This window comes from Pogona vitticeps, chromosome 3 (genome assembly GCF_051106095.1).
Source record: "Pogona vitticeps strain Pit_001003342236 chromosome 3, PviZW2.1, whole genome shotgun sequence".
NCBI classification, from domain to species: Eukaryota; Metazoa; Chordata; class Lepidosauria; order Squamata; family Agamidae; genus Pogona; species Pogona vitticeps.
In genome coordinates, this window is record NC_135785.1 from 98327261 (window position 1) to 98350898 (window position 23638).

The 23638-nt window shown below is 40.7% G+C and overlaps 1 long non-coding RNA gene across 1 annotated transcript; it reads left to right on the top strand.

The window, feature by feature from the left end:
- Nucleotides 1-3460: 3460 nt before the first annotated feature.
- On the top strand, nt 3461-10327 carry LOC140705486 (uncharacterized). Its single transcript, XR_012084879.2, has 2 exons — nt 3461-3750; nt 10171-10327. It is a non-coding gene; the product is annotated as an uncharacterized LOC140705486 (long non-coding RNA).
- Nucleotides 10328-23638: the final 13311 nt, after the last annotated feature.

Sequence of the window (23638 nt, forward strand, 5' to 3'; positions counted from 1 at the left end):
TTAGTGCAAGCTCTTTCTTTTGTAATAGTCGACTGTCTGGTGCAGGTTCTGATTTAGTGCATTACACTGTAGGATCAAATTAATCTCCCTGTTCAGAACACTGAGACCAATACTCTGTGTATATTTTCAAAGGCATCATTTCAGTGCCAGAGAAGCTTGTATGTGACAAAAATACTTAGTGAAACTTTTGTCAGGAAGCACTGCATGGAAAAGATTCATAGCTACTGCAAATATCTTTGGTGTGAGTAATATTTTTTTACAATGCATATCCACTGTTGATGCAGTATACTGTGTATTTCAGATAGATTGTCTACTGCTAAAACAAAGCAGAGTGTTTTCATTAGCAGGGATCATTACTTCAACTTGTCCTCCTAGTTCTTGCCACACAGTGGTGGAAATCCTGACCAAAATCCTGTTGGTTTAAATTTACATCATGTTTAATCACCAGAAAATGCTGCCAGAGCATTAGGGAGCCTTGGAATCTGAAAGGCGGGAGGGGATAAGTAGCTTTCAATTACTAACTTAAAGTAAATTTTAGTGGCACCAGATGATGATATAATCCAGCTTCCACAGCATATATTTACACAAAAGGATTTTGTACTTATTTACAAACAATGGTATGGTGACTAGATGTGTGGAATTGGTACTCCAGCTCTGCTAACATCAAGGCAGACTATCCCCAGCCACGGAACAAAAACCAGCAAATTTACAGCTTAAATGAGTGAGCTTCTGGATATTTGTTCTCTATGTTTTTTTTAATTTTAATATACTTTTCAGTATTTTCACACCAGAACTATAAATTCTTTTTAATGTCCATTGGGTCAGGAAGGAGTTAAGGTTTTTCCTCCTCACAGTCATTTAATTTGGTTCTGACTGGCAGGGTTAAAAGTCTAGACCTCTGTGACTCTCAAACTGATGCAGTGTTTATATTTATATTTAGAATGTTGGCATTTATAAGAAACCTCGAAACCCAGACTTTTCCTCTCTTTGAAATGGCTGTTTTCAAAATCAGTATTAGAGCCATGGATGCCTAGATTCCTTCCAAATCAAAAAGTGGCTGGAGCTAACCATTCTCTGTCAAGAAAAGCAAGTCTGGTCTTTTCAATGTATTTGATATGTTTTAAATCTGCAGATACAGAACATTGCCAGTGTCTGCACAGGGCTAAAATAGTTTTATTTATTTTATTTTATTTATTTTATTTATATCCCGCCTATCTAGTCCCTCAGGACCACTCTAGGCGGCTTACAACAGACATATAACAATATAACTAAAACAATTTTAAATAAAGGGAAAAACATTAAACAAGATAGGGCAAACACTAGGAGAGGAGAAAAGGGAAAATCAGGAATTAGTTGAGGGGAAGGTCTGCCGAAACATCAATGTTTTTAATTGATTTTTGAAAATACCCAGCGAGGGAGCCGCATGAACGTCAGGGGGAAGGTTGTTCCAGAGGCGAGGAGCCACCGCCGAGAAGGCCCGATTTCTTGTCTTTTCTTTCCGGGCCTCACTCGGCGTTAGGCTCCTCAGCCTCACCTCCTGACTCTACACGGGTAGAACTTGTTGGAAGTAGGCGTTCCGCCAAGTATCGAGGCCCTAAGCCGTTTAGGGCTTTATACGTAAGCATCAACACTTTGAAGTCGATGCGGAACCGGACGGGCAGCCAATGCAGTGTGGCCAGAGTGGGTGAGATATGTTGGTATTTTTTCACACCACTAAGGAGTCTGGCCGCAGCATTCTGCACCACCTGTAATTTCCGCAGCAGCCTCAAAGGCAGCCCACGTAGAGCGCGTTGCAGTGGTCTAATCTTGAGATTACGAGCGCATGTACTAAGGTAATGAGGGCCCCCACATTGAGATAGGGCCACAGCTGGGCTATCCGCCTAAGATGATAGAAGGCGGTTCGGACCACGGACGCCACCTGGGATTCCATAGTTAGCGCCGGGTCCAGATGGATCCCCAAACTGTGGACCCCATCCTTGGCAGGGAGGGTCACCCCCCCAAAGGAGAGGGAGTTTCCCAAAACCCCCACTGTGGGGATACCCACCCTCAGCACCTCCGTCTTGTCCGGGTTCAGCCTCAGCCCGTTGTCCTGCATCCATTGCAGTACGGTCGCCAGGCAGCGCTGAAGGGACAGAACGGCATCTCCTGCAGAAGGTGGAAAGGAGATGTACTGTAGAGCTGAGTATCATCAGCATACTGATGACATCGAGCTCCACAACCCCAAAGTTTTACTTTTAAAAATATTACAACCTCAGACCTGTTTGCCCAATCATCTCCAAATTTGGCACAAAGCAATAGCAGAGTGTCTGCTACGTCTGTGCCAAAAATGATGCTGATCCAAGGTCTAGTTTCAAAGTTATATATTTTTGGGATCTGCCTAGGTTTTGCAGTGCCTTATGGAGCGCTGAACTGGGCAGTCGCACAATATATATTAGGGCTCCTTTTTAAACCCTGTGATTTACACTGTATGAGAGCCAGCAGCAACAACATAAAAAAAAAAAAAACATGACAGAAGGCAATTGATTTGTTGGGAGAATTTTATCCCAGTGTTTTTTTCATTAAACAAAACCTGTACATGGCTGGAACTCTGAAACAAAATATGATTGGAGAACTAAAATCTCCTGTTCTGTTGTATGGAGATTAATACAATGTGCACTTTGACCCTAAAGATTCTGAAGATAGCTGAAGCTTGAAGACATTCCTGAAACATTGTTTGTTATTTCCTGATCTGACAGCAACCCATTAAAAGCTCTAGCTTCTTTTGAGCAAAAGCAGGGCTAGTTGCACCATATTCTGTTCTTAACTACCTCTTAAGGGAATTCTTTTGAACAGTGCTATTAAAACATAGTTAAAACAATGCTGACGATGCTGGTTGTTTTCAGTATGTGCCTAATTGTTCTATGTAAAGCAAATGCCTCACCCAGAACCATTTGAAATTATGTTGCTATGTCTGTAATATTTTCAGACCATTAATATGATACAGATCTTCCTTACTCTTGAAAAGATAAGTAAATTAAAAAGAGGCAGCAACTATATTATGTTGAGAACTAGATATCTGCCCTTCTATGATTTTCACACATAGCTTTGTATGCAAGATTTGTATGGAATAGAGATGGACATGAACCAGTGGTTCATGCCGGTTTGTTTACTGACCAAACAGGTGGGCCCTGTTGTCCTCCACTGGGTGCCCACTCAGACGCAGCACCTGGAGGAGGCATGGCGGGGAAGCCGGGACACTAACTCCAAGTGGGTGCCTGCCAGAGGAGGCAGAGCTTGGTGCCACCAAACACCTGTTTCAGATGGTAAATGAACTGTCACAAACTGCTGAACCAGCAGTTCATGTCCATCTCTAGTATGGAATGATTTATCCAGAAGGTTAACAGGAAGCTGTTCAGTCATCACAGAATGCATCCTAGAGAATATTTTACTATCTCATTTTCTCTTTGTTAGTAATAGAAATCAGTAAAAGAATTCTGTAGCCTGTATGATAAGATCATCTTCCATTGGAACAAGGAAGAAGCTTGGAACTTGGAGACATGGTTGAATACAACTTATAAAAAGGCAAAGACAACAAAGACGGTGCAGAGACGGTGAACAAGACGCATGCAGTGAACAATGGCCTCGCAGATGATGCTGATCCAACTGTTTACATGGGTAAAGTTATTTGTCCTCTCAGGAGCGTACGAGTAGATCCAACTCAGACTTAATACCAGGGAATGATTGAAGCCGTGGAGGAGGATGAAATGAAAGGTGAGGTGAGGGGGTATCCTTTTGGAGTTGTTGGTATGGCAGATAAGGAGGACTGTCTGCAAAAGGGAGAGACTGTGAAGTTGAAATAAATAAATAAATCTTGCTGTCCTTGGTCAGCATGGGCAAACAGTGGCTTGTAACATGACATCTTTTTTTGTAGAGCCACTGTAGAATGTGTGAAAGATCAGTTGGTTTCATAAACCATGAAGTGGGAGACAGCAAAAATATCTTCTTTTTTTCATGTGAAAGAGGTTCAGGCTGGTGAGGAACTGCAGGATGGTGATGAAATAGAGCTTTTAATCATCCTCAGTCAATGAACAGAAATGTATTGCCTGTAGGATCAGGTATGTTAGTGAAGGTGCTAAGGTGGTAGCTGCCCAGTACTGTATCCTGATAGATTTATTGAGCATTTAAAAAACTTTAATTTGGGATAATGCCAGCTTTGAAGAGAAACAGACTTCTAATTTTCAGCCTGAAGGTCCACTATGTTTTGTAGGACTCATAGAGAGATCTCAAGCATCAGACCCACTAATCCGATAGGACTTCTATAACAAACTGTAGCAATAGTTTTACAGCCAGAATTCCGAAATCTGATAGGTTCTATTCTAATCATTCTAAATCTACATGGTTCTATTCTAATCATTTTTAACAACTTTGGAATGGAGATTAATTTCACTACTCTACAATCTGAGCCACGAGTTTACATTTAAAAAATACTCCTCTGCTTAGCAGCCCCCCCCAATATATTTGCATTTTAGTCTAGGGGTGCTTGTCTTTGACTTCATAAATTTGACTGTCTTTAGTTCCATACTTTTCTGTCGCCAGGATACCTGAAGTATAAAACAGATTACTCATGTAACTTTCATTCATACTTTTATTTTCAGAGGGATAGGACATTTTACACTAATCACAGAGCTCTTGGGCATGTGGTGAAGGATCTGTTACCATGAAAGGCTCCATAAGTTTTTTTTAATAGGGATAGAGGCATACATTTTTTCACAACAATATGGTAACAGACATGTTTTCTGATGCTGTTTGACTGAACAAGGACTATGCAATTTCAAGAATCCCTCAGCCAGTGGCCATGTTGGCTGTGGAATTCTGGGAGTTGGAGTTCCTAAGAAAAGGAACTTTTCCAAGCCCTGGAATAAAGGTATGAATTATTCCTTCAGTTGATTCTACGAAGGCTTTAAACTGTCACAACACAATGTCTATGCAATTCAAGAAATCAGATATAGCATTTTGCATTAATGAAAAAAATAATTTACCAAACTAGATTGACAGTAAACTCAATTTTTTTAAAAAAAACCTTGATTCTGTTATATTAATGATTCCATAATAACAATGCAAAGCATACTTTACCGAGTACATGCAATGATGAGGGGCATGACATATGGTTCAGGAAAAAGATTACAGATGAACTATGAATATGCTAAATGTTTATCTTCACATTCTGTATCTGATGAATTATGACTTTCTTGATAAGATCCTGTACTTAGCCGTTACTATCATATGCATTGTTTATATTGTTACATTTATTTGATAAAATAGCAGGAGGAGGAACAGGAGGAGGAGGAGGAGGGCTATAGACCGGAAGGTCCTTAGTTTGAATGTTGCCTCCACCATGCAATTATTGCCTTAGACAAACCAGAACCTCTCCACATCAGCATCCCAGTCTGTCCTATAGGGATGGAGGACCATGACTTTTTTCATGGGCACATCAACAAAATATTTTCCAGTTCTCCACCTTTGATTTCACAATTTAAATTTGCAGTCACATGACGCACGGGCATTAGCAAATCATTTACCCTGCAAGTGTGCTAACTGCAGATAATTTCTTGCTCAGCCAGAGGCTTCTCCTTTTTTTTTTTTTTTTTTGTGGATCTCCTTTTTTAAAAAAGTTGTGTTGCTGTGTGTGAGAGACCAGTCTTGTCACAAGTTTTTTAAACTAGTGTCACCATGCATGTCCCTCTAAAATGTTTAGTTTAGTTTTGTTTTTAATTTTTTAATTTTTTTTAATTGAATTGGACAAAAATGATTCAGTTACTCAAAACCAATTAATATATATATATATTAATTGTATTTTAATTGTTCTGAATTTTTATTGTATTTTAAATGTTGTAAGCCACCCAGAGGCCTTTGGGTAGTGTGGGCGGCATTTAAATTAAATTAAAATGCCCAGTGTGGTATCATGAAGCAGTTTTGTAAGACATAAAGTAATATGTGTGTTTAAAAGTGCCACACAAGCATCATGCATTTTTTTAAAAAATCAGTCTGATCCAAATTGTTACGGAATGAACCAAAATTCCTGCTCAAAATATTTGAGTGAACCCTAAGCCACAGACAGCAATATTTTTACAGAACACACACCATAATTATTACTGCTGGTGATTTTAAAACAAGAGAGACTGTGGAAAGGCCAGTGGAAGATAATTTAATTATGATGTGTTGTTGCTATAAATGAGACAAGATATTAAAACTGTTATTTAATGACTTCTGTACTTAAGAAACATGTTATATTAAACACTTTACAGGAACCTAATAAACCTAATAAATAGCAATTGATTTAAATGGAATTTGTACGCCTGACTGTACAAGACAGCAGCCATCATGATTAAAGAAAAGTAGAGCTTCAGCTGTGAACAAAATATCATTTATGTTGGATCATAAATACTGTTCAAAAGTTAATAAAATTCTAAACAAAGTGAAATATTTGTGCTTGTATAAACTTCTGAAGAAAAACAATAGGCTTGCTATGAGAAGAGCAACTAAAGGCTGATAAAGGATTAATTTTCTTCTCCCAATTACCTGCTTCCTGGAGATTTTTTTAATGTATTCTGGATTTGAAACCAGGTTCAATACAATATAATACTCAACTGAATATGTAATGTGCCCCATTTCTATGACAGCTCTTCTCATCAGGATTAACTGCAACTCAGGGAAAATAGTAATATGCAATACTAAGATTATCTATAGTGGCATAAATCTATTTTCAGATGTTAGGTGGAATTGCTAAGAAATATGTGGAATATAGTTCTAAAATTACAGCTCAGGTCCTTGTACTGTATTATTTTACTGGAAAAAATTGTACTAACTTTACAGTTAATTTGATATTCAAAGAAATGAGCAATCAGATTTTAAATGTTCACCTAATAAAAACCAGGTGGGTAAAACCTTGGTTGCTTGAAACAAAGCAAGTGTATTAAAGGCAACCAAACAACTTGGCTAGATGAAAGCTAGAAAAAGAAGGAACCAAATTGATTTCCTGAAGGAGGAAGTTCTAACACAATGACTGGATGCTACTAATAAGAATTACCTCAGGCAATACTTATTTGTAAGGTTAGCACTTTATTAACTGACTGATTGTTTGCAGAGGGGCTTCCTCACAATATCCATCTGTCATAGCAAATTTTCTTCACCGCACACCTTGCATTCAGTGTGCTCTGTTTTGTGATTGGCCATTGGAAGGAAAACATAGGCTTACTTCACAACTAACTGAGCTACAGATCTCTGAGGAAATCTCACTTTGGAAGGGAGAAGGGGGGGAGAGAATACAGATTCCTCTTAACATTTAATGTTCCCTCAGTTCTAGCTGTGGTTCACAAAGAGGTGGGTTTGTTTTTGATTTGCCACATGTAGCCGTTTATCTCTGGAACATCAGGTTCTTAAGTTGAATGGATTTATAGCCCTGTGAAAAGCAGACTTCTGAGTTTATCATGAAAAGCAGCTCTGGCTGTTGTCGGTTGGAAGAGGGATGGAGCAAATTCTTGGGGCCACTGAAATAAATGGGCCCTTTACTAATAGGGGAAGAAGGTGACAGAAGCAGGGTCTGAGATAAAGTGTTGCACTGACAAGAGAAAGGCCAAGGAAAGCAGCCAACCCTGTCAAGGCTGAAGAATTACCAAAAGCTCTGGGTTGCTGAGCTACCTCATGGAGAATTATTCTCAAGCTGAGTCTATTCCCCCCAAAAATGTTCTTCAGAACAGCATGGGAGAGGGTGCAGGATGGTAATTTAGCCTGTTCAGGCAGATGTGGAAGAAAGCTTATCTTGTTTTGCCAATTTTTGTGAGGTTTCCCCCTCTCTCTTCTTGCTTGCGAGTTTGGTTGCTCATACTAGGGGTGTGTATGGTGAAATTTTTTGTGTTTACTTCATTTCAGGTTCTTTTAGGAGTTTCTCTTCATTTTCATATTTTATATGTGGCATCTTTTCATTTTTACACAAATAGTAAAGCCTTTCTAGTTTCCCCTTTTGTACTTCCCCATTCCTGTTTTCTGGCACTGGAAAAGTCCTAAGAACCCCTTTAAAAAAAGCAGAAGCAAGGCAAAAAAGAATCAGTCTACTCCAAAACTGGGCAATAATACCCAAGGAAGAAAAATTATCATTAATTTTTCTTCCTCAGTTATTATTGCTATTAATATAACATTTACAAAACCTAGTGGCACTGTCACAGTTTCCATTCCTTGATCCACATATCCCCACAGAAGCAAGCAAAACAGTCCCTCAAAACAACCAACAAATTAACCAAATAACCGTTCTTAAAAATCAGTTGAGCAAGAAAGGCACTCTCCCACAGGGAAAAGTACAACAGCAGCAACACAGCCACCTTTCCAAAGCCAAGGAAAGCAAGAAAGCAAATTAAGGCAGAAAATGTAATCAAATCCCTTCCCAAAACAAAGCTACCAAAATATGAGAAGATTTCTCTTCCCACTACCACTTGATAGCTTCTCTCCTTTGAGTCCAACAGGTAGCAGACAGTAGGCCAGGCTCATGCAGAAGGGAAAATAATCCAAGGAACAGGAAAAAACAATAACAAGAAGGGACCAATATGGAGACACAGCAGCCAGCCAGCCAGCAGTCCAAAACAGAGGGCACCAGGAGCTCAGCATACAGTAATCCCACAATAAACAACTGAAGCAAGAGCTCTCCTCACTTATTAAACATTCTTGCTCTACCCAGAACGTTCTGATTGACATCTGACCGTCCTTACAATACTATTGGATGAAAAATGTCTTAGGCAATTTAACAGACACAGGGTGAAAGATCATTGAAAGATTATACAAAAGAGACAACACAAAAGAAAAACAAAACATTAATGTACCCTTTCGTAAACATGAATCATTCATGATAGGCTCTCTTTTGTGAATTACTAAAATAACATGAAATACACAACAGAGAACCTATTTCATGTTTGGGGTCTTTTGTTTAAACATGAAAGGCCCATTCCTAGCCATTCTAGCCCTGCACACTGTCTTTTAGAGTCTGCCTGATACACTCATTATAACACTAACCAAGGTAAACAAAAGATTATGAGGCAAGACCTTTCCAGAAGACCTTAATTAGTGGGAAAGCTCTGATGGAGAGCTCAAATAAAGCCTGGTCAATTTTACACTGTGAGATCCCCTAACTATTTGATAAGAGGGATAAAAATTATTTAAATATAAAGAAAGGCATATTATAAAAAGATGATTCAATAACATGCATGACAGTATAATTTTATTTAGCTTTATCTTTAGGTTGAAGTGAAGCTTCTTTGAGGTAATACCTAGGCCAAATAGCCCTGTTGCCTCCACCCCCTTAAGACCTGGCAACTCCCATAATCCCCAGTCAACATGATCATTACCAAGATCTCTGGAAAGCACCAAGCTGGGGAAGATTGCTGTCATGTAAGCATCTAGGTCAGGCATCTACATGCATATCCCTGCCTTGATAAGGCTGGTTAAGAAATGGATACTATACATGCAGTTCCTCACCTGATGTAAATGTTGCTGATTGTGATGTAACCATAGCATTGTTACAGTTTTCATTACAGTATTTTCACAGATAGTGTAATTATCTAACTTGGCAAGGGCAAGCTAGGCACATTGGCTGGGGATGACAGGACTTTCAACCAAACATATCTTCAGAATACTCGCTTAGGGAACCCTGCTCTAAGGCATACATCTTGGAAACTGAAAATCTATCATACATTGCTTCCGAAATAGAAGTTTTAAATGTGGTTTGTGATATATTGGGGGGAATCTGCCAGTCAATGCTGGTGGTGGGAATAAAAGATCTCCCTGAGCATGATAAAGCCGTTGGGTCAAGGATCCCAGTATGAGACTTAAGATTCAGTTTTGCAAATTACCAAAGCATTTGAAATGGAAATCCCAAATATGAATTGGGCATGTAATTATATACTCCTGATTTCTTGCAAGTATCTTCTAACATTTTTGTTTAAATTTGGACAGATTTTACACTGTAGTGACAGCTTAATTAACTATAAAAAGTGTATCTTTCTGTGCAACTCACTCCCATGTTATATTCTAAAAAGGAATCATACTTCATTGTGTCAAAAGAAAAGAGAGGATCTCTCGAGGTGTACTTTGTCGCTATTTATATTTTGCATTTTTAAAAAAGTTGTTTCTCCCCTTTTCTCTTAGTTCAGAGACTTCCCAGAACAAAGCATTGTTGGATCAAAGGAAGATGGCATGCAGAACTACAAGAGAATTTTGAATTACACAAAACTGCCAGATGCTGTTTCTTTCTTTGCAGTAAACTTAGCAAAAGATACAGCTTTTTATTAAAGTCCAATCCTTATGCAGTGGTCTCCTGGAATATTATGTCTACTTCTGGACACCATAGTTTAAGAAGGATATTAAGAATTTGGGCTGTGCCCAGAGGAAGGGAACCAGGATGATAAAGGTTTTGGAAACCAAGGTCTGTGAAGAATGGTTGAGCAGGGTGGGCATATTTAGTCTTGTAGGAGACTGAAAGGTGATAAAATGGATTTTGATACTAACATAGAAAGCCCTCCAAGGTTTGGGTCCATGTTACTGGTTGCAGTGTCTTTCCGGAATGTCATCTGCCCAACCCACTTAGCTCCACTTAGCCCCCTACCTATTGACATTTAGGAGGCAACTAAAGATCTGGCTTTACAAGGAAGGCTTTCCACACTGACCCTGGCTGATCACCTATTCCTTTTTCCTTCCATCCGCTTTGGTTCCCACATGACTGTTTGCACCATCTGCTTTTATGGGTATTTGCAATGGCTTTTAGTGCTTTTATTTTTATTTATTTTCTTTTTTATATTTGTTGTAGCCACTGAGAGTAGTGCCTCAGCACTAGAGATGGGGGTATTCGTATTCATATATGAATATCCCCGCACAGGTGGCGTTAATGAGGATCCAGCCGCATGGGGCTGGATGGTCCATGCAGCAATCTGCTGCAGACATGGATGGCACAATTCTATGAATGGCTCCACTGTGTGCAATCCGCTCACCACTCTTTGACCTTGCAGCGAAGCTTGTCCTCCCGCCTCCTGTCAGGAGTGGTGAGTGGGTCTGTTGAGCCATTCATAAAATCGCACCATCTGCATCTGTGGCAGCTCAGTGAGTGGACCATCCGGCCCCATGGGGCTGGGCCCTTGTTAACGGCACCTATGCGGGGATATTCGTATTCATATACGAATACCCCCATCTCTACTCTGCACTAAAAGGAGTGAGATATAAGTTGAAGAAATGAATATATAAATATAAATGAATATGATAGACATCTTCAAATATTTGGATGATGAAGTTAGCTTATTTTCTGCTGCTATCAGAGGGCAGGACCTGAAGTAATGAATTTAAATTACAGATAGGAAAATACAAACTTCTGAAAAGCGAAAGCTTCTTTGACAATGTCATAGACTGTCTTGTAGGTTGGTGGGTTCTTCAGCACAAGAGCATTTAAAGACAGGTTGGATGGCCATCTATCAGTGATACTTCAGGCAGAGATTTCTTGCTTTGGCAGAGGGTAGGTCTCAACAACCCCTTGCAGTTTCTTCCAGCTCTAGTCTTCTATGATAACTACAATTTTTAAGACCCAACCGCAATCCATGTCTAAGTTGGCCCAGCTGTATGTATGGCTTCTGCATTTTGAAGGCAGGCTGGAGTGATTCCTCAACAGACACAAAGGTCTCTTAAGGAAGATTACCGCTGTCAAAGCAACCCTTTCCACTGCTATTGGGTGTGCACATTTGTAGCTGTCTGGTCACATCCTAAGTATCTATACTAAGAATGAGTTCAGTGAGTTTCCTATACAGCAAACTGTTGAAAATGTTACACCAAAAATGCTGTTCTGGTAGTCCTTTTTCACTAATAGTAGGGCTAGGCTGGTGACTACATGAGGCAGGAATTCCTTTGTACCCCAGTTATAGAACTTCCTTCCAAGGCAAGTCGGAATCATTCCATTGCAACTAGACTTCTAACAAGCAGCCGAAACTGTATCTTCGCAAAGTTTGGTGGTCTTTAAGATGGACGTTTAGAGAATATTTCGAGCCTGCTTTTTAAAAAAATATTTAGTGTATATTTCAAATAATCAATTTCTGTGTAGGCATCCTTCAGTCTTGTGAGGCCATGGGAACGTGTTCTGAATAGAGTTCTTGGAACAACGTCTAGTGTAGCTGAGAAGGCCAATTCAAGAGTGACAATTCCTTCCACACTGAAGACAAATAGAAACTGTCCCTGTCCAGCTCCCTTATTTTGCTGGTTTCAGGATTGCCTCTTTGTCTCGGCCTGCTGAACAAGTGTCTCCTCAGATTGGGAGAGGCCATGCTGCACTGCCTGCCTCCAGGCTGAACGCTCAGATGTCAAGTTCCTACGGCCTTCAGATCCCGCTTACAGATATCCTTGTATCGCAGTTGTGGTCTCCCTCTGGGGTGATTTCCCTGCACTAATTCTCCATACAGGAGATCCTTTGGAATCCGACCATCAGCCATTCTTGCAATATGCCCAAGCCAACGTAGACGTCGCTGTTTCAGTAATGTATACATGCTAAAAATTCTAGCTCGATCTAGGACTACTCTATTTGGAACTTTGTCCTGCCAGGTGATACCGAAAATGTGTTGGAGACAACACATATGGAACGTCTTCACCTTCCTCTCCTGCCATGCGCAAAGGGTCCAGGACTCACTGCCATACAGGAGTGTACTCAAGACACAAGCTCTATAGACCTGGATATGGGATTTGCTGTCAACTTTTTATTAAGCCATACTCTCTTTGTGAGTCTAGAGAACATGGTAGCTATTTTGCCAATGTGTTTACCCAGCTCCACATCTAGAGAAAGTCAGAGATCTTTGAGCCAAGGTACACAAAATCATGAACAACCTCCAGTTGGTGGGTGGTGAGTCCATGCCCTGGCACATGACTTGTGTTTTCTTCAGGCTGATTGTCAATCAAAAATCTTGGCAGGCCTTACTAAAATGGTTCATAAGTGGTTGGAGCTCTTCAGCAGAATGGGCAACAACAGCTGCATCATCGGGGAAGAGGAAGTTCCGCATGCATTTCAGCTGGACTTTGGTCTTTGCTCTCAATCTAGAGAGATTAAAGAGCTTTCCATCTGATCTAGTCTGGAGATAGACACCTTCTGTTGCAGTTCCAAAGGCGTGCTTCAGCATGACAGCAAAAAAGATCCTAAACAGTTGGCGCGAGGACACAGCCCTGTTTCACTCTGCTTCGAATGTCAAAGGGATCTGATGTTGAGCCATGAAAAACTACAGTGACCTTCATTTCCTCATGAAAAGACCTGATGATAAGGAGCTGAGGTGGACACCCAATCTTGGGAAGTATTTTTAAAAGGCCATCCCTGCTAAACAAATCAAAGGTCTTTGTAAGATCTATGAAGGCCACAAAGAGTGCCTGTTGTCATTCCCTACATTTCTCCTGCAGCTGTCTGAGGGAAAATTCCATGTCAATGGTGGATCTATTAGCTCAAAATCCACACTGTGATTCTCGATAGACTCTGTCTGAAAGCACCTGGAGACTCTTCAGCACAACATGGGCAAGCAGCTTCCCTACAACGCTGAGAAGAGAGATGCCACTGTAGTTATTGCAGTCGCCCCTGTCGCCTTTGTTCTTGTACAATGTGACAATGTTTGCATCTTTCATGTCCTGTGGTACTCCAGCTTCCCTCCAGCAAAGACAAAATATTTCATACAGCTCAGTGGTGATAATCGCTTATAGCACTTCAACAGGGATGTTATTCTTCCCAGGTGCCTTGCCAGAGGCGAGGGAATCCAAGGCTGCTTTTATTTCTGCTAAAGTTGGTTCACTGTCCAAGTCTTCCAAGACAGGCAGGCACTCAATGTTGTTTAATGCCTCTTCAGTTACTACATTATCTCTGGAATATAGCTCAGAGTAGTGCTGCACCCAGCATTCCATTTGCTTTTAAATTAAGTAAATACTGTAATCAATTCAATCTTTAAATATTAACTTTAATCTTTCTTCTGTATATTGATTTGGGAGCTGTGGTGGACAGAAAAGCTATGCTTCAAAATAAGTAAATAAACAAATAAATAGGACTCATTTTCCAGTAAGTGGTATATGTCCTAAATTTGACACAGCAATGTTACTCCTGAGTTAGTTGACAGAGTCCTTCCAGGGCCTATTAAGTTATTGTTTCCACATCTTTTAACTATAGCTCCAAATTTGTATTGGCCTATCACTAGAAATATATAATTACATGCTGTCAAATAAATGGTAAACTTCTTCAGAGTTGACAATCCTTTTCAGGATTTTCTAGCTATGGATTACTCAGAAATGGTTTACCATTCCCTTTTTCTGCAGTTGCCCTGGAACAGTGCAACTTTCTGAAGGCTACACAGGCTTTGTCATTTCCTGTGACAATCTATGAGTGTCTAGTTGCAGAGCCAGCAGCTAGGGGTTTGATTCCCCACTGTGCCTTTATGGAAAACAGCCAGTCATTATCCTTGGGCAGGTTGCACAATTCCAGAGCATCCCCAGAAGAAGGGAATGGCAAACCACTTTTGAGTACTCTGTACTTAGAAAACTGTGTAAAGGGTTACTGTAAGTCAGAACTCACTTGACGGCATGTAATTATTATTATGACCATTTGAAAAATGTGTAACTACACTTCTCAATATTGAAGAGATGGATAATTCAACAGATCAAATGCACAAAGCATAGGGCAAATGAAGAAATTGTGAACTTACTGAAAAATTGTTTCCATTTATTCTGTAGTAGAATACGCAGTGAAATCATATAAGACTAGAAGACAAGTTTTTTGGGGGGAGGGGGTAAATGTATTATGATAATAAAATACTTTTTCTCACTAAATTAATGTGGCTGAGCACAAATCATAGCCATAAAATTGAGCAAAGAACCACCCTCAAGTGAAAAAGGAGCTTTAATAGCAATTGCTGAGGATTTAAAAGATGCCAAAGCTAATAGTTACTTTATATTACATGATTTCTTTGCTGTGTGATTGTATCCTGAGGTGAAGAATAAAACACATCGCTCAGAATGTATAATTAAGGACTAAATCTGACAAGATTATTTCTCCTGCTGACAAATAAATGTCATTTTTTAAAAGGCGCATTAGAGAAAAAAATGATAAAAACATGCACAGGGGCAAAAATGGTTCCTTTCTGAACATAGAAGGGACTTTATGAATGCTTACAATAAACAGTTACACTGTTAGGCTGGCATGCAGATCAAAAGACTGACAGAATTAATTCATGTTTCCATGATGTACACACAATGGCACGTACAAGCCAATCTGGATGGCTTTCAACAAATAATTGATGGTAGGGAAAACTAAGATGTTAAAAATCATTAGCAAACTCAAGTCTTAATAGAACACACAGTATGACAAATACTCCACTGTCATTATTTTGCTGGTTGCCTTATTTTCTCTTCCACATCTTGGTTTACAAGTAGTAGTAGTAGTAATAATAATAATAATACTGAGAATAATTTATAGTATTAGCTTTTCTTTTTGAATGTGAAGTAGAAAATCAAGTTGAAAGAATGGAAAAGGATAATGGGAAGAACTTGAATTTTGGTTGCACCTTCAGGGCAGGCAATGTACTAGTTAACGGGGGGACTTGAAGGTGCTCTTCAAATAAATTACTATAGGGGCTGTTCAACTACTGGTATAGGTTGGTGGTTTTGAATGCTTGGCTATGAAACTAGAGGCTGTGAGCTGAAATCTGCACTGTGCCTTCCAGGAGAAGTGTTAGCTAAGATTATGTGAGGTGTACATAGCTGATGGGAATGAGTGCCCTAACACCTGTGTGGCCTTGCATAACCTATACAGTAACAGAGCACCATTGGAAGGAGAGACGGATAAACCCCTTCTCAATATTTCATGGCTTGAAAACCCAATAGGAGTCACCATAACTTGTGAAAGCAGCTTGATGGCACATGAAAAAGGAAATTCTAAAGGCACAACTACAAACAATTCCAACAAGAAAAAAGGTGAAAGACAGCAAAAACAAAACAACAACAAGAAAACACCTATGTGGCTTCACAAAAAGCTCAGAGAGAAACTGAAAACAAAAAAAAGGACACATATGGTAACTGGAAGGAAGGCAAGGCTACAAGAGAAGAGTACAGACAAGTAGCAAATAATTTATTTTTATTTATTTATTGCATTTATACCCCGCCTATCTAGTCGAACGACCACTCTAGGCAACTCTAGGGATGGAGTTAGGAAGGCAAAAGCTGAGAATAAGCTGAAGTTAGCAAAAGGTGCTCAAAGCAACAAAAAAGCATTCTTCAGGTACACACATAGAAAAAGACAGAGAAAAGAAACAGTGGCTCAGCTATTCAATGGGGATGGGAAAATGATCACACATGACAAAGAAAAGGCAGAACTACTCAGTTTCTACTTCAGTTTGGTCCCAAAAGACGGTCTGTAACCAGGCAAATGTGAAGTACAAAGTGGGGAGATAGGATTGCAGGCTGAGATTGATGAACAAATAGTCAAGGAATATCTTACTACTTTGAATGAGTTCAAATTCCTGGGGCTGAATGAACTGCATCCAGGGATATTGAAGAAATTGGCTGAAGGTATATCAGAACCACTGTCTATTATTTTCTTGAAATCATGGAGGATGGGTGAAGTGCCAAATGACTGGAGGAGGGCCAATATTGTCCCTGTCTTTAAAAGGGGCAAAAAAGGAGGAACCAGGGAACTACAGACTCGCCAGTCTGACATCAATCCCAGGGGAAAATCTAGAGGAGATTCTTAACCTACAACAATAACTAGAAGCTAACATGGATTTATACAACAATGGAACCAATTACCTCATGAGGTGGTGAGCCTTCCAACACTAGAGGAATCCAGGAGAATATTGGACAATCATCTGCCAGATCTACTTTGATTTGGATTCCTGTATTGAACAGGAATGGTCAGCTCCATTATTCTATGATTCTATGATGTTACAGTGTTGGTGTAGCACAAAGTGTTGAAGCAAGGGACACAGAAGCTGTGAGTTCGAACCTCATTGTTCCTCTCGGAGGCAGCCAGTCAGATCATTTGAAGCACAGGTGGCTGATGGAGTTACATGCCTTGCCACCTGTGTTGTCTTAGACTGGCTGCATGGTCCCCAAGCGTACCAGAAGGAAGGCTGGTAAATTGCTTCTCAATATTTTGGGCCTATAAATATTTGGGCCTATGGTTGACTTGGCAGGAATTCTTTTTTAAAAAAATGCACTCTTCAATGGGATTGGAAGCTCAGTGTGTCGTCTCAAGCCATTTATTCAGTTGCACTTATTTTTTAGAAGGGGTAGCTTGTAGGACAGGGCCAGAAGACCCCTCTCCTCTAAATCTGGGGTGGTATTCCCCCATCCATTCATGAGCCACCAATACTTTTTGGCACTACATTACAAAACGTATGCCACTGACCGTGCTCCCCAAGGGATTCTGAGAGCAGTAGTCAAGAAATTAATTTTGCCAAACTCCCCATATATTGGATTCAGAGCCAAAGTGAAAAATGAACTGGGGCCTTCCTGGACCATTGGACACACTTGTCGGATTCATCAGCTGTCATTGTTGTGAAATGAAAATGATGAGAGGAGATTCAGACAGATGTACAGACTAACCATGCCTCTGCTATGCACAGTGGCTACCCCGCTACTGTGTTTGCATTTGGCCACTTTATCTTAAAGTGCATGCAAAAAGCTTCACCATATGAAAAAGAACTTTGAGTGGGCCAAAGTTAATGTGGTGAACTTTGACGTCCACATGGTGCAAAAATCAGTATTGACAGGCTCTACCATTAGGCAGATTGAGACAGCTACCATCGGAGGCAGTTTTTCTCTATCATAAAAGGGCTAATTTGTTTTGTTGATCTTGTGTTTTGTACCAAAACAACTTGGCTTCCTTCCGCACAGCTTGATATGGTTGGATGAGTTATTTCATCTGTGGCAGAAAAGCATCTTAGGGCAGCCCTGATCACGATGTGCCCCACAGACTCTTCACACTAGCTACATGAACATAACCTCCTTCCAATTCTCAGGTAGCACCAGGATAAACTACTTAGTGTGAAGATGTGTACTGTAGGAGATACTGCAGGAAAGATTGTGAAAAGGTTCGTTACTTCCCTCAGGCGACCCCTCCATGGCGGCGCAGAATGACAAAGGACGCGTCTTTTTGAATTTAACATCAGAACTTTTACTCTCTTTAACATCCACCTGCACTTCTTCAAACGATAATAACGGTTCCAACACCGGCAACTGGCCGTCATTATTAACATTCAAACTATGGTTAATGTCCCATTGAGTCAGTGGGGTGGCCCTCCATGGGACTCCTTGGGCGCCATCCAAGGGTTCGGGAGACTCTTCACTGCGCAGATTGTTCCACAGCATCGATGACGGATCCATCCTCCCGCATCCGGACCCTCAGGCAGAGATGCTGTGGCGCTCTCCCTAGCCCGTCTCAACTCGATTTCCCTTGGGGCCGCAATCACATCCCACTCCCGGAGTTATTCTGTGGGGTATCCCTTGAGGATCAGGAGGGTTAGGCAATAAACCGCCCACCTTTAGATTCGGAAAGTCTTTCACCAATCCCTGTAATCTGACTTTCTCGAATGCTCTCCGTCTTTCCTCCCTTTCCCTTTCCTCATACGCCTTTACCACCGAACTGAACCACACAACCCCCTCCTCATCCTTATATTCCTCCCCAACTGTCACTTCTGACTCCTCCCACTCCCCTTCGGCCAAGCATACCTCTACTTTCCCTTCCCCCTCTCCTTCTGTTAACTCTTTTTTCTCTTCTTCGCCACTTTCACTGTTAATATGTTGTTTCCTTCCATTGTCATTGTCTTTTATTTTGATTTCTGCGGACAGCTCACTTCTACCTTCTAACCCTTCACAAAGATATTTTGCTCTTTGTCTCTCTCTCTCACACACAAATGTACAAACATTATTCTGCAATTCTTACATAAGGATCTGCCCCCTTTGAGATCTCACAAGGGCCTATGTTGTGGCCTCAGGCATTGGCCTTGAAACTTAAGGGAATGAGAAGCTGTTGACCTGGCAACTGTACCCTTGTATGTTCTTTCAGCACACAAGGGAGTCATTTGAACTCCTGGTCTCAACCATAATCCTTTCCTATGTATCAATATCTGCAAGAATACCTTGTTGTGAGTACTGGCAAAAAGGTGTATAGGTTAACCTATACAGTGGTATAGCCTCTGTGCCATCAGTAGGCTCTAACTGGGCATAGTCCTCTCCTCTCCACTTGACTAAACCCTTCAAAACCCTCTTGAAACACAATGTCCAGAATGCCGCAACCAGTACTTTTTGGATGGAAAATATCATTCTCACCAGTGTGAAAACTCCACATTGGTAAGAGCTTCTCGCTCGAGTAGATGGACAAAAGAAGCAAGAACTTAGATCTCTCCAGAGATACAGGTTCCATTCTCTTCCTTCTTATTTTCCTACTCCTGTCATTTACTTGCCTTGTTCTTTGTCCTTTTCAACAGTAAGATCCTGCAATAGACTTTCAGTGGTTCTGGAATGCTTTGCTGCCAGCTGCCTTCTTTGGTGTTGAAAGAGCTTGCGGGAGGGCTTGCCTTCCTCTCTTTGTTTTGTTTTGACAGTGCTGCCCTCTAACGTCATACACCCCTGCTTCAGTGGCCATGTGCTTGATATTACAGACAAGAGTCTTCTGTTTGAAAATTCCCTCTATTTAAAGATCGGTCTGGCCCAAATTCATTTTACAGGTAAAGAACCATATGAAAGCAGAGGAAGGGCCTTGAGCTTCCCAAGTGTCACACACACCAAGCTCCTCTGTGTGTTCTCCCTAACAAACAGATTTGTCTTCAGGCATGACCGTTTCTCTTGCCTCCACTTCCGCTGCCACCAGAGGAAATCCTTCCTAACCAATTAGGACCACAGAATCAGTGGTGTCAAATATAATGTTGTTTATTAACAGATTAACATATTTAAGACTCAAGGAAATCATAGATGGTATTGTATTTGATAGTCATTAAACTTCATTTAACTTGGAAATATGCTGGTTACTTTGTATTTAGTTTCAATCACTTTAAAACAATTTATTTCTTATAGTTTCATTGCATTCACTTCTCTTATATGTTTCTTTCCAAGGGTTTCTTTCCCAAAACAATTCTTCCAGCTACCTAACTCTTTCCCTAACTCCTAACTAACTGTCCTATATCACCACTAACTGAAACCCCTACCTCCTGGCTAACTGAAACTCTAACTGATTATAACTGTACTCCATTCTCTTCTTATATTCCTTGGTTCCGCCCTCCTGCACAACCATTGGCTACTGAATCAGTGTTCCACTGTGATGGAGAGGTGTGGTTTCTGACCTGTCCATCACACCTATTAACACACTAAGCAAGAACCCAGGCCGTTAGGGTTGCTGGCTCTCAGGATGCCAGCTGGAGTCTTGGGAAACTGCAGTGCTTCCCCAGGCTTCCAAGAGACTCTTAGGGCACTTTATTTGCCTTTCCCAATTGGTACCACGTCTCATAGCTCAATATGGAGGTATGTGTGTCATACACAAAAAAGCCAGGAGAGAAGGCTAAAAATAGAGCTAGTGCTTACACATAGTTATGCATATTTTAACATTTTTAGAGTAAGGCCAGAAGTTCAGCTCCAGCACTTTGACTCATGAGCCTTCTTGTTGTCAAAGTTCTGCCAGGTAAAGCACAGAACCTGCAGAACATTTCTTCATGCCCTAGCAGCAAAAGCAGGCCTGGAAAAACTTCCCATGTAGTGTGTCATTTGCTGTAGGCAAAGCTATGTGTGATGGCAACTATAGTGGATATTATGACAACATCTGCAGCTGCTGGGTACATTTTGCCACCTGTCCAGCCATCAAAAATTTGTGCTTCTACCCTCACTGTGGGCTGCTAGATTGCCTAGTTAGTTTGGTTTTACCCAGATTCTGTGCCTATTTATCCAGACTCCTCTCATGCCTGTTTTCTGAAGCATCTGTTCTAGAATCACTTCTGCCTGCCCTCCTGATCCTTGTCTACCTGATTTCTGTAACATCATAAGGGTCTGCCCCTAGTCTTATGTTTATATCCCGAAATCTCATGGAATGGGATGCTGCTGATCTGGCAACCCTATGTCAGCTGTTTTCCCATTCTTTTCTGCTATTATCATGTTGTAACCATTGACACACAGAGAGAGCAATTTCCTCTCTTGGCTTGTATCAACAGCACTCAAAGCCCACAGTCTGGTTTGAAGGAAGTTTATGGAAGGAAGTGCCAACGAATGACGCATTTGAACAATGGCAAAACAGAAAGGTCTACCGCATCGGAAATGGATCCAATCCTCCTCTTTCACAGGAAAGTCCCTATGTCCCTCAAAATATAAAGTCCCTCAATATGCCCTAATCAGAACCTATCAATATACATTGGGAGAAAGTTCATTGCCCTTCCAAATCCCATGAGGTAGTGCAAGAGATGAATGCACTCACTTTCCAACAACAGATAGTTATTCTTTTTGCCACATTCACAGTTCATTTCTGAAGATCAATAGTAGCCTATGAAGCAAGTCCTTCATCTGATTATTACATAGGATGAACCTTTAGCAAGAGACTTCTCTCTTCTACTTTTTCTCAGTGGCTAAATTTTAATATTTTAAATACTTTTCTTGAAAAAGTAGATTGCAGCTTGTCTTAACCCAACACACAATGGCCAAAATGTTATTGGGTATATTCTGCCTGCACAATGGGAATTACATCATCATTGTCTTCATCAATGGCTTACCATTGATTAAAGGCCTCCTTTGCAATTGCAGGGTGCATATGTCTGCATCTCATTGTCTGCAAACCATGCACATCCTGAAATTGCAGAAGGGAAGCCTTTGATGGACAGTAATCTGCCAATGATGATGACATCATCACGGGTGGAGCTTTGCAATAGGCTTTCAGCCCGTTGATGATGAAACATACAAAAATGTTAATATTCGTTTGCATATAGTATGTTACAAGAAATAAGAGGGAGACCATTGTTCTTTCTTCCTATCTCTCAATCTACAAACCTTGAGTAAATTAAAGATTAATGATAAGTGTGTTTTGTTCAGGATCACCTTGTAATTCTAGGACCAAGGGGGGATGATACATTACACTTTCTACATCCAGATCCAGAGTACCTTGAAGATCAGCAAACATTAGTGCTGTATTTGTGATAGATTCATTGCAAGAGGTGCCTGTGGATGAAGTGGAGGGGGAAGGGGAGATGTCCTAGTCATGAGCTTCATATACAGGCTCTCCTCACTTAATGATCTACCTGTTTAACGACACCACAGATTTACAACCCTTCATAACCCTTGTAAATGCTTGCTTGCATCTTCGCCACACCCCTTCTCCATGGCACATGGACATATTACTCTTGTATACAATTTATTGCCCTTCACTTACTGACTTTTTTGCTTAGTGACCTAGTTGTAGGAACGGAACTGGGTTGTTAACTGAGGAGTGACTGTATCAATTCTCCTTAAAAGTACATGTGTTTCAATGTAACAAACAGGTTAGCCCTGGACAACTCGGAGTATTTCAAGTAACTGCAGGGCAGATGAATGAATGTGTGTATGAGTGTAAAGATCCTAACCAAGCACTGCGGAGGAAAGACAAAGGCTCTAATAATGAAAAGATGGAGCAATGACCAGGAGCGGGCCCAATACTAGATTTCCAGGTAATTCATGGGGAATTTACACTGGTGTAATTAGGCTCAATCTTTTGCAGTCGAAGATCAGGAAATAAAATGTAAAAAGTGACCAAACATGGAACATGATGTTTGCTGGAATAACTTTCTTTATCTGGAAGATCATGTTGGGGGAAAAAATCCAGTCTTGCTGTGAGGTTATGTTGTGGTTACCAAAAGCACGTTTGTTGTTGCTATTGTTGTTATTTATGTCTTCCTTTCTTATGCTTACTTTTTGGTCCACTATTTTATCTACTCCATAAATCAGTACAACAGGTCCAGCTGCCTCAACTGGCCTCAAATCACGCAGCGAGCTTGATAGCTATGGTCCAAACTTCATCTTAAACTAAATGGGTGTAATGGGATCCTGATACATCTACCCCACATTTTTTGTATAGAAAAAAACAGCAACAAGATATTTGGGAATGGAGAATTGGTGCAGTGCGAAGGGGGAGTTTAATAGTGTCCCTCACCAGTATTTTCTATGCAAAGTCTCTTTCAGTTGATTTTGCTACTCAACTGGTCTCTGTGGGTTTTCAAATAAGGTGGATTTCCCCTTGGGGCAGAGGTCATCATAAAAGAATCCTTGCTGAAGAACATAAAAACCTCTAGAATTGGCCTGAGCACAGTGTTCCCCATCGAACGTTTGCACCCCCCAGAGCTCTTCATGTGGCCAACAATGTACGCCACCCAATTAACACCTCTTTAAAGTACAAAAAGTGTCACTTTTGGACACTTACGATTTGAAATTAGGTCCTCCATGGGCCTAAAACAGGACATGCCCCTTTTAATGTTGCAAAATTGCACCTCTAGGAGATATAAGGGGCTTTTAAAAAAGAGAAGGTGTTGGAGTGGGTTGCAGTCCTCAAACATCCAGAGGGGGACATGTGGATCCCTGGATTTTGCAAAGTCTCCAACCCCCTGTCTTAGCATCTCCTGAG